Here is a 12,941-nt window from a genome sequence, read left to right as displayed (position 1 = left end):
GTTATATGATCCTTAATACAGATGGTCTATAATCTCATCCTTGTCAAGTCTGAGCAGCAATAATCATGTTAGATAATAATAACAATGCTATAGACAATATCAATTTAAGGGCAATTTTTTCTATGCTAAAGAGAGGCCAAGACACAATGAGTCTGTCTTTTTGAAGACTGCAAACACTGTGGCAGGTAAAATGCTAATGTTTTATTAGGAGCAATGTGTATCTAGATGAGCTGTGATGAAAAACACCAATTTTGAAAGTATCCCACAGCCTTACCATAAATTATGCATTTCATCTTAACAACTAGAGGAAAAGAAAAAGCAAATTAAATTACTCATCACCCCATGGAAAGAGAAGCAGCAAATTCATCCATACTAAACACACCTAAAGTATGTCTGGGACTTATAAAATAAGCAAGCACTGCTCCTGCAGCATTGCCGGTGGATTTATGGTGCAGGCAGACACCATCCATCCACCCTGCAGCCCCCCAGGCTCAACCTGCCTCCCCTCAGCAGCAGGTCAGAAAGGCTCTAGAGGAGACCCTGAGCTTCCAGAGCTTTGAGAGGTTCCCACTTCTCAGCTGTTAGTGTCAGCCTGCAGCATCTGAAAACTCCTTCCATGGAAATGCAGTCAAAAGCTGAGCAAGAGACACCGTGACATTCTGCTCCAGTAATATCGTGATCCACTGGTTTGCATGGATTTCCCTGTGACAATGTCAGTGGTCACCAAGCAGAATTTTAGAGCTATGGAGAGATCAAATCAGAACCAAGCCAGACTGAGTTTTTAAGTGGTCATTTTAAAAAGAATGCATTACAGAGTGACATTCTTCTGTGTATAACAGCCAGCGAGTCACAGCCTTTATTTTCACCTTGTTTTATTGATTTTTCCAAAGATAGACCAGAGCAATTTGATATAATGTGAAAATTGCTCCACTGTATCTTTTCTATGAAAACAAAGCAAATAGCCCTGGGATATAAAATCAATTAAAAATTAATAAAGCAACACGTAAGGACCAAACAGGTAATAAAATATTTGTTCTTAGCTAATACTTAAAGTCATGAATCAATAAAATCAAATAATAAAATCCCTCTGACCCTTGAAATAAAATACTTCCTCCTCTGCAATTAATGTTCAGGCATTTGCATGTCATTAAACAAGTAGCTTAGAAAACTGCAAAGAGAACAGGCAGCAAGAAAAACACAGTCTGGATACAACTGTACCAGTTAATCCGCTGTCAGATAATATTGCTATCCAACCAAATAACTGTTATTTGGAGACATGGCAGCAACAAAACCTGTTAAGTAAAAAGCAAAAAATCACTGTTTGCACCAGTTCGGGGCTGATATTCTTTTTAATTTCTATAATTTGAGATTCGTTCCTTTATGATCAATGTTACTGTTTCTGTTAGGGAGCAAGATTTGTCCTTTCATTGATTGAAGTATGTGAAGGGAATAAGCAGAAGGAAGTAGCCCTGAAAGGTTGTGTTATTATTTATGATTTAAACAGAAGCTTGAGAAATCAATCTTTTTTCCATTGTAGTTGATGAGGCTGTTCAGATTTACAGCTCTTTGATGATCTGATCCTGAAAGCTAAAAGGAAATAGTTGAATGCTGAGAAGCAGAAGAATGCAAGCAAAATCTGTGGTGCCTTGCAGCACAGTTACGTGCATATCAACCTATTGATTAAATGTGACCAGATTTGCAGAAACAGAATCTGCATGTGGTCCTTCAGTCAACGCCGTCAAATCTGCACTTAGTTAATAGGGTCAGCTGGCAGTGGGATGACTACACAAGAGAAGGGCCACACTGTAACTGGATATGGCAAATGGAAGCTGAAAATGTTTGATTTAAAATCAATGTAACATGAGAAATAAGTTTGCATACTTGCAAAAACACATTAGAATGAATACATTTAATATGTGATGACATGCATCAACAATGGGTATTATAAGGTAAATCCTCATCACCTGTGATTAGAAACACAAATTACTAACTGTCCAGTCATTTTAAATTCTATAAACATGTAGTGAAAATGGCTTTTAGAAAAGCTGATTTTGAAGCAAAAATTTATAGAAGTTATTAAAATGCTTAAATAGACTACCCTTGCAAGGCAACTTTTGTAAACTGTATTTCATAGTAGACCAGACAATACAGATAGAAGAAGGAATGTTTTTCTACATTCTAAGAAAATCATGTGCCTTCTATAACAGAAGCAACACATTTTGAGCAAAGCACAAATTGTTCTGGGTTGAAGGAATGATGCTAATCAAATTAAGACAGCTTGAGAGAGGATAACCAGCATTTGTGGAGATGGAGTAGATATTGTTTACAGAAAAAACACAACAACAACCACCAAACAAATAAAACAATACAAACCCAAAACAAACAAAAAACCAAACCAAAACAAAAAACCCCAAACAGAATGGCAGACATAATTTGTAGATTTCACAGAGTAAACTGGGTGGGACCACAGGATGTAGTAATTTATATATGATATTTATGCAGACCTGAACTCCCAAATGGTACATTTCACAGACAAAGCTCCTTCTGCATAATTCTGTTATGGTACTTTCCATAAAGGTACATTATAATGATAGTTATTATATCACAAGAGAATAAGCTCATTGAGCAAGATTATATGACCTCACTTATGTGAAGTCTGTGAAGTCAGCTTTATCTTGAAGTAAAAACGAAGTGGGCTTCCCATCTAATGTTTTAATTTGGGGGCATCATTCACAAACTACTTGTTGAAAAGCAATTATAGAATCTAGTTTCATTGAGTTATAAACCTGCGACAGATTAGATAAACTCACTTCGCAAAAACTATGCTGCAAATTATCAAATCCCTTTCCATTCTGCTCTATGTATTTAAAAAATATGGGTGGACAGAAAGAGTTTCCAGTCTTTTGAGAGTGTATCCTGCTGTATACATTTCAGACTGCCCAGAGCAGACCATCTCATGACACATTTGTTACAAAACTGAATACTTCATACCATAAAATTTTACAAATCTGCTTAACCCATGTAGCAGCATAGGATTAGATTCCACATTAAGATTCAGATGGGTAGAATCCAGTGCCACTAGCTGATTGACTTCTAGGTCTCATTCTCAAAGGTATTTAAGTAGCCACAGAGAATGTTACTTAGAGTTACCACAATAAACACAGTAGTAACAACAATAAAAATAAAGACAGCATTACGTTTACTGTATTTCTCCTTTAAAGGATTTCACCTTTGAAGTATTTCTCCTTAAATGTTCCAGGGATGTACAATCTAAAATTCAACACCAGTTTTCCACAGGCAGTGGTAGCAACAGATCCCAGCTCCTACTGATTCCATGTCCGGGTCTCCTGCGCACCTCTACCCACACACAATACGGCTGAATCTTTTCTGTGTCCTGTCTCCCAGGCTGCCTCCAGCTCCATCCCGGGCTCCACACTGGCTGGACTAAGTGGCAGCAGAGGTAGGACTAGTTCAAACCAAGAGCTGCTCAATGCTCTGCTGCTCCTCTTCGGGGTGTATATGGGCCAGAACTAAACCAACTTCTTCTTCAGTAGTATGACCAATTTGGATCTTGCCTGTCTACCCAGTCACTGATCTTCATTATAATGTTTAGAATTTAACATTTTGGCATATCTTATCCATGATGAATTTTGGTTGAAATTAACTAATTACTTTAAATGCTACATAAGGCAGATAAACAGGATAACAAAGGGAGAGTACAATCACTGAAGTCTTGTTCTATTAGGCAACCAGGCAGAGAAGTTATACAAAATATGCAAGGGCACCTCGCACTCTTTCCTGTTACAATTCACTTCCTCTGATTATAACTGCAGCTCGCCACCAGCACAAAAGACCTCTAACAAGCAAGAAGCATCCTTTGGTGTCCACGTGACTGGCTTATGCATCATCAGTTTCCATATCTTTATGCCATATACAATACTTAGCTTTTGAAGTAATTTTTGGTTGCTAAGGTAAAGGCAAAGGCTGAGAGCTGGGTAGCATTACTTGTTATTTATACATTGCTGATCTGGCAAAGCACTTCAGTACTGGCTGAATCTGTAAGATGCGTGGTAAATCTCAAAGTTGGCTGAGGGCCAAACTCTTTAAACACTTTCTAGGATCAAGGATCAGACGTACAAGATGATTTACTGACACAGCAAAGATGGCTTCTGGCCTTTCAGGGCACTTTGTAATGGAGATAATGAAGAGAGGGCATGAGCAGGAACTAAAATTTCCAAAACAAAACACAGTGACATTTACAGATTTCTATAGGGTTTTTTTCCTTAATATTTTCTTGATTATGCTTCTTTTTTTCCTATTAATCTGAGATAGTAGCATGTCCTGAACATAAAAATATAAGTGACAAATAGGATTTGATAACAGTATTTTAAAGGATGGAATAGAAACTGTAATGGCAGAGGGTTCATTAGAGGACAATAGTATGGAGAAAAGGTCAGAAGTACTTATGGGAAAAGGAAAGATGACATGCATGAAATGAAATTATGAGGAACAGACCAAAGGTGACTGAAAGTAGCTAGATAGAGCCAGGGCTATGAAAAGATCTCTGATCACAAATCTATGTGCTCTGAACGTCTCCTTTAGTATCACAAGTATCAATGGGTCAGCCAGCGTCCTTTGTGCTACTGGTGATAGTAAGGAGTAATAGGATTTCTATGTAGGATATCAACACCAGATGGGTATTTAACTGCTTAACTTCAGGTACAAATTCCTATTATGCACTAAAGAGAATCGGTTTTGTTAGGAGAAGAGGACTTTTGCTGCCAGACCAGTCACACTCCTATTGATACATCTAAGCATTTTAGTGAAAAGCCAGAGTCTGTAAAAGCGTGACTCTGGGCCATGTTGTGCAATTCTACAGATGCCTCCAGGATCCTGCCACAGCTCAAGCACTGCTTCTTCCTTACTGAAGTCACACGAAGCTGAAATCAATCAAAATCTTTTAGTTAAGCCTTTTATTCTGCTGGTCAGGCTGGAGATGCTCAGAGGTGAATCAGTGCACGAAGCTGAGGAGAGAACACATACAGCAAAGCCGGGAATGCTGAGCAACAGCTCAAAGTCTTAAATCAGCCCTGAAAAAAAGACCATAAACCTGAATGAGTCTGTTGTCAAAGGGGCTCTACAGTTCAGCAAATTTTATGCGAAGAGCACTGACTACCTGCTTCTCAGTTAATCACAGTGGGCCCTGTTTATCGTTAATCAAGAGCTTGTCAGGGGACTCTTGTGAGCAACTTATTTCATTGGGAAGTAGGTCTAAAATGGGTCAGATCATAGCTTTAAAGTATATTTATTTCCCTTCATAAATTGTAAGAGAAATTATACTAATTTTCTAGGATGCTTGTTAGGAGCAAGCATTTAAAATCAGGGGAGAGGTGTCCTGTCCATGATGTTTTGACTTAGACAATCACTGTCAAATCAATTTATTTGGTAAAATGCCTTATATAGTTTCATATATTACAATCTGACAGGTCTGACTCATGCAACTCTTACAAGAAATGAGTTTCAGTCATGTTGAATTAACTTGAGTAATACCCAAAATAATCAATGTAATCCCTGGTTTTATCCTCAGTTTGGTTGTGTTGAGGGTTCGAAATATAAAACCTGCAGAAATGCTACCTCCACACATCCCCTGCATACTATTCTCCCTCTCCATCCAGGTGCAAGCATTTCCCAGAACAGCTCTAGAGCACAATTCTGCTGCAAAGGGGGAGCAGCCCTCAGAAAAGCTATGCAGGAGCCTCTGCAGCCCTTACAGAGACACACTCACAGACATACCCTGAACAGCACTCAGGACACACGAGGGAAGATGTGCTCATTACAGTCGTCTTCTCATTAATATCTTATCTACCTTTTGTGGAGCGCAAAGGTTGTGGCCCAATTGCCTGGAAGTCTCTGAGGCAAACAGTCACTTCATGTCCTGGCTATAAACTAAGGGGAGAGGATTCTGTCCATAAACCAAAATCTCTTTATTTAGTTTCTCTCCGAAGTATAGAAATGTTACCCTGAAAAGGATATTTTTCACTGTTTGTAGGATACACCTGCATTTTCACCACTTCAAAGAGTATAAGGCTTGTTTGCACTTAGTCTTGGTACACTTTTAAAAGTTAGGTTCAATCTGTGTATGATCATGAAAACAATTCGAAGAAATGTAAAATATAGATATGTAGCAGCCTTTGAAAAAATATATTGTTGTAGTTTACAAGACAGGCAAAGGTAAGATCTGGATTTAGACTTACCAGTTCCTCATATCACCAGTGCTGTGCCTGCAATTTAGAGATTATCGCACATGAACTATAAAAAATACACCTGGGAAGTGTTAATTTAACCTTGAAATCTTTCATGGCACACAGGATGTCACAATGGATTGAGCCATAGACTAGGACAATGCTCAAAATGCTGGGAGTGTCAGAGCTATGTTTGTTAGAACAAAAAAAAAAAAAATCAACCACCTGATTTCTGTTGGGAACTGACAACCTGATTCTGCCATTCTTAATACAAGTATTTTATTTGGTAGAATGGTACTACTGAATTTAAGCATGCAGCTGGGGGCCCTGAAAAGATGAGACTAGATCTTCTGCAAAAACAACGCCGTTTCAGTAACTACAGACAAGTAAAAATATTTCAACCATAGTTGCTAACAGTAGAAATGAGACTTGGAAGTAGAGATGACATACATATATCTGATGAATATAAATCTTGGTGTTTAAAGAAGACGCACACTTCATATACTCTCTTGATTTATTCACAGTGTTATTTTCTGTTCAACACCATTTCTGTATTGTTTAAAAAGGCATTTTGACATATGTGCTGCTGATGAGACTGGAGACCACAGAGCTGATGGTATGTGCCTGTTACTGAGAGCAAAGGAACAAATTAAATTTCAAATAGTATGATATAAATAAAAGACATTCTTACAGAGAAAGAGGTTGATCAGCATTAGTTTTAAAAGAAACAAGAAAATTAATAAGAAAGTATACAATGGATTCAAAATTAGCTGAAAGATTGGTTAGTGCTCCTGGGCGCATAACTGAATTACATACTATGATACCATTTCATGCAACGGCAAAAACAAAAATGAGGACAAGATCGAAGATTCAGATCCTATGTGGACTTTTGGTGGTGGTGGTGGAGAGGTTTTGGCTTGTTTATTTGTTTTTTGGTGGTTTTTGGTGGTGGTGTTTTTTTAATGTTGTTGTTGCATTGTTTTGTTTTGTTTTGTTTTGTTTTCAGAAGCGCATACTTTTTGGGTTCATCCTAAATATCCAGAACTAAAAATCTTCAGGCAATATAATGATGGATTTGGGGTAATTAACTTCCTAGACTATCCGTAAATCAGGTATTTGATGTATATTCTTACTTCTCTTACAAAGAGAGGGATTGGGAACTACAGCCATGAAAAAATTTCATATATTCTGCAGCCATATTTTTTTATCATTGACACTGGAAAACTTTAATACAGGGGCTACCAAAGGTGTTTGAAATATATACCCATTATTGAGCAAGGAATAGGCTGCTAACCCCTGCTTTGGATCATGCAATGTTATGATTTGAAATGTTTAACTATTTCCATTTCCTTCAACTCAGCTATAAGAAATACGGTGTATTCAGTCTCACCTTCTGGCTGCTAGGCATTGTCATAGCATTGTAATGTAAGGGTTGCAAATACTTCAAGTTGATTTAGTCCAGTCAAAAAATACAGTTGCTTTGAAAATTTTTTCATCTATGTGGGAAGCACTGCAATAGATTGTCTGGAGAGACAGTGGAATCTCCATCACAAGAAATCTTTAAAAACAGACCAGACAAATACCACAGAATCATAGGACTGTGGAATAATTTAATTTGGTAGGAGCATCATCTAGGTCAAGCCCCTGTTCAGAGGAGGTGTATTTTCCACTTTAGACCCAATTGTGTGGGGTCTTGACTTGTTGAGTTTTGAAGATCTCCAGGGTTGGAGACTTTGCACCTTCTTTGGGCAATATATTGTGGCGTTTAATCACTTCCACCATGAAAAATTCTTCCTTACAGCCAGTGAGAATTTCTCTTATTGCAGCTCGTGACTGTTGCCTCTTGTCTTCTTGCTGTGCCAATCTGAGAAAAGCCTAGTTTTGTCTTCTCTGCAATTCACCTTTAGGTAGTTGAAGACAGATATTAGGTCCCTGCATATTCTTTTCTTCTCCAGGCTAAGCAACACAAGCTCCCTCAGGTTGTCCTCATAAATCACATGTTCCACCTCCTAGACCATTTTAGAGATCTTCTGCTGGACTCTCCAATTTGTCATTTCCTTTCTTGTCAGCCCCACCTCACAAGAGGCAGATACCCAGACACAGCACTTCCAAAGTGGCCTCAGAAGTACCTCCCAGAAATCAGCCCATTTTTTGACCCGTTGGTTATGATCTTGTTAATGCAACTCAGTAGGTGGTTTCATTGCATGCAAGGGCACACAATTGACTGGTGGTAAACTTGCTGTCCACCAAAGCACCCATGCCTGGCTGCTTTCTGTCGAGTTTGTACCCAGCTGCGTTATTCTGTCTAGCATGGAATAGTCTGTTTATCTGTCTATCTATCTATCTACCTATCTAATTTATTTTTTTATTTATATATTATGGAATAGTCTTTGTATTTATCTTTATATATACACAATCACTGATTTTGACCAAGTCCTTTTTTTCTGGAGCTTTTTTATCACTTGACTTGGTTGATATTCTTGCTTTACTTTTTCATGTAATACCAAATACAAAAGCAGATTGTCATGGTTTGACCCCAACCCCTCTCCTGCTTTGCATACAGAAGTGGGTAAACCTTTTATAGCCTCAAGTGAATAAATTCTTTACACCTGTTTTTATCCTTGAGTGCTGTTGTGCTTTACAGTATAAGATTAAAAATGGGCCCTTTATCATGTATATGGACCTGAATATCCTTAATTATTATTAATTGATATTTAAAATAATGTTTTATTAATTGAATCTATTAATTCATTTAATTAATTTATAATTTTATTAATTTAAATAAATAATTATTATTTTAAAATTTATTAAACTTTATTTGAAACCCACTTTTTCCAGTAATAGATGCCCTTCTTAGCATTCACTCCTTAACAGTTCTCAGACCTTTGGAACACCTCAGAGGGTTTCAAATTCAGTAATCAACAGTAAGTAGCAAAATGACTTGCTCTCACGCAAAGCATAGCTGAGTCACAGCAAATTTTTATCAGGGGCAGCTCTCTCTATGTTGAAGGTCTTTAAAGTCATCAGCTTTTCTAAACTGTGCTGCCAGACTATTTTTTTTCTTTTGTCTAACATGCAGTGCACTATACTCTGGGAGCTGTTTTTAAAAGGATAGCTGGGGAATGAGAAAATTATTCTGAGTCTTCTGAGTGTTTCTTCAGTGCCTCATCTTTAACCTATGGAGTGGTTTTGGAGAGGTCTCCAACCGCAGATACTGATACTAGTTCTGAAGATAGCATTTTATTGCTGTGGCACAAGTTTTTCAATTTAGATTCCAAAGAATTTGCTAGGCTTGGAGAGAACTCTTGAAGTAAGGAAGACAATGAAGGAGAAAGTCCTTGGAGACGTTTCCAAGGGCTGTAGGAGACTGAGGCCATTGCTGAAGTATCTGAATATCTTATATATTTGCCTCTTGAAGCTGGTGGACAGGCATGAGTTTGCCAAGGGGAAGAAAGGGAGCAGAGAGGAAAAGGGTTAAGTAGCTCAGTGCATATCTTCCCATCACCACTGGAACTGTCAAAATGAATTCATTTCACACTTGAGGGGCAGAATTGTAACAGAAGAATGTGAATTGGTTTTTAATGTGTGTCTTCTTACTCAGGCAAACACCTGCAAAAGTTCACAGAGTTAGCTGCTTTCTGTTCCTCTCACAGCATCCCCAAGGCTGTCACAGCCTCACATAATATATTGCCTTCTGGACTGATGGGTCAGAATAATGTGTGTACCTGTGGCATCAGGTCTCTAATCCTACAACAGACAGTAAGTTGTCACCTCCACACAGTTCCATTATGGGGTACAAATGTTGTGCTGGGGCATGGGGTTTTCCACTCTTAGTCTGTAAGAGTGTGACTAGATGACCAACCAGTTTGTCTGCCAGCTTAAACCTGCCTCTGATTTTCTGCAAGAGATCACAAAAAAATAAGACTGAAAGGAATCTGAAGAGAGGTCAGCCAGCTCATGTCTCTGCCTAATTCGTGATAGTAGCTGTCAAATAGCTGCAATTCGCGATGAAAATTCACAGTCGTACCCCTCATACCAGCCGGAGCAGGGACCTGCTGGAAGTCATTTTATTTCCTTTGTGGCCTACACGCTTTGTTTTACTTTGCCAGGAAAACAGGGCAGGGAAAAGGAAGGAGATGATGATTATTCTGTTCTGACACAGGGCACAGCAAGATCTCACCCAGACATAGGAGCTCAATGTCCTGTATCACAAAACCTTTTGGGCTGTATAACCAATTCTTCAGATCTTCCAGTGAGAAAGATGTGACACTTCCACAGGTAATGTATTCCTCTGCTTCACCCTGCCTACCATCAAAAAATACTTCCTGATATCCAGCCCTAAATCTTGGTTACTTAAAGTTAAGGCTACGACATCTGACTTCTTACTTGCAGCAAGCACGTGATCATGACCTGCTTTCCTTTTTGATGATCTCTTAGGTCTTCTCAGAGTATCTTTTCAACTGAACAAATTTCCTTAAATCTTCTTAAGCCATGCTTGCTTGGCTGCTGATCAGTCTCTCAGCTCTTTGTTGGTCCTTTTGTATCCAGCTGCTGTTTGATGGTTAAATACAATTCTTCAAAAAGAAGCAGCTGTCTCATTAAAAGCCACAGCCATGGTCCTGCTAGTTTTCTGTATGGGTATGACATTTGAAAGCTAAATGAGCATGGAAACAAGATAATTCTCTGCTACAGTTAGTTTCCTAAAAAGGGCTATGCAGTCTCTCCTTGTTGCAGAAAGGTTTGAATAATTTTTTTCTTGATGAAACTTGCTGTAAGTTTAAACAAAAATCACAAATGTTAGGGGTCTCATTCAAAAGCTCCATACCCCCACCTAAATCCATTCACCAAGAAAGAATCCCTACATATATGTAGAAAGAATCCCTACATATATGAAACATAGTTAACAACCAAATCTGTAAGTCAGGAAATCCTTTGATTTATTTTCACTAAAACAAAAAATGGCTATATGCATCTGAATATTCGAATGGAAAATTTTAAAAATCCAGGAAATTCCTAGCCACAAAAATTAGCTCTTAAACAAATCTCAGATTTCATTCTTTAAAACATCCAATACACACATTTATAGAAGAATATTGTATAATTTTAAAGACTTATGATGTGAATTATGCATGATTTTTTGTATTTTGGAAAATAATTTTCTTCGTAGCACATTGCACCCTATGAAAAACCCTATTGCCTCCAAATCTCTCATAGTTTTCCACTGAATCAGAACAGATATTTAGAAACAACGTTTTCCCACTCACTTACATAGCCATTAGTTAACCAGATCTCTCTTCAGCCGTCAGCTCTAGACATCAGCTGGGGTACAACACCATTACTGTACATTTGAGATACTGTGTGTTCCTGTTTTCCTCCTGTTCACAAAAAGCTTTTCCTGTGAAGGTTGCTCCTCTAGCTAGCTACCCTTTAAGTGTATTCTTCCCCATTTTTTGTATTACCTGGATGCCTTAGGTTTTTCTTGGTTTAAATAAGGGTGGCCATTTTAACTTACTATATTTGGTGTTCAAAATTCCAGAGTAAGTGGAAACCCTTCTTTTCCAGGAGCAAGGTGCATGACAGAGAGATACGAGCTGCTGCCAGGCTGCTGGCTGCGGGCCAGGACCTGCTGCCTTTCCTCAGGGCAGGACCGAGAGCATCCCGCTGGGGCGAGAGGAAGCAATCCAAACCCAGCAGCTCCACAGCAACCGCAGGAAGCACCTGATTGCCTCTGTCTTGTGCCTGAGAGGCAGAAGCTCCTGCTGAGTTCCTGCTGGCATTCTGAATGCAGTCACTTTCTCCTCCTCCAGAGTGGGAAAATAGGTCTAAATTCACATAGAAAAGGGTGCTATAATGTGCCACCTTATTCTGCCTGTCTGCATGTGGCTCATGCTAGCAAGAAAGTGTTATCCTGTACTGAATCAGTGAGAGAACCTATCTTCTCACTATACTGATGCAAATTAGATGAAATCGCTTTGAAGTCATGACACCTATGTAAAGCAGCAGTATGAAGCAGGCTGACTAACCCCAGTGAAGTAGCTCCTGAAACCCATCTGCAAAAGCTGGGTCAGCCAGGCACCCACCAGCATCGAGGAAGGAATAAACTTGGCAGAGGTGCTTTTCCAGCTGACGCATTCTGAGATGCTACGAGGAGCGGAGCAAGACCGTTATACAAATGTCTGTGGAGAATCTATTTTTCTGCAGACAAGTGCCACAAAGACAGTTCAGATTAACTCAGTTTTGCGTACACTTTGCTCAGAAACATGTTTATGGAGTACATCAATTAAATGTTCATTTCCAGTCACGAGATTTACCCGTTAGGACACAAACTGCCTGCATTACCCAGTATTTTCCCCAAAAACAGCTCCTAAAAGTGTAACAGCAAATCTCCTTGTATGAGCTGTATTAAGGTCAGCCGACAGATTACGGTAACATTAGATGGTGATAAGAAAAGATTGTACTTGTGACCCATAAAACACAAATGCTACAGAGCTGATTTTGAGGGCCAGGACATCAGAGGAGGGAGAGGAAAGGAGAGGCAACATGACATGCTAAAGCCAGCTGGCAGAGGTGCCCAATGCGTATGTTTGGGTTTTGAAAAGTAAGAAGAGTTGGGAGACCTCTAGAGGAAAATGTATGCTGATTGAAGCATCCGTTAGGTTGTTCTCAATTTAGGTGTGCACTCACTGGTTGCTTCCACAC

This window comes from Caloenas nicobarica, chromosome 2 (assembly GCF_036013445.1).
Source record: "Caloenas nicobarica isolate bCalNic1 chromosome 2, bCalNic1.hap1, whole genome shotgun sequence".
Taxonomy (NCBI): domain Eukaryota; kingdom Metazoa; phylum Chordata; class Aves; order Columbiformes; family Columbidae; genus Caloenas; species Caloenas nicobarica.
The sequence above is the reverse complement of the archived record's forward strand: the minus strand, read 5'-3'. Positions refer to the sequence as shown.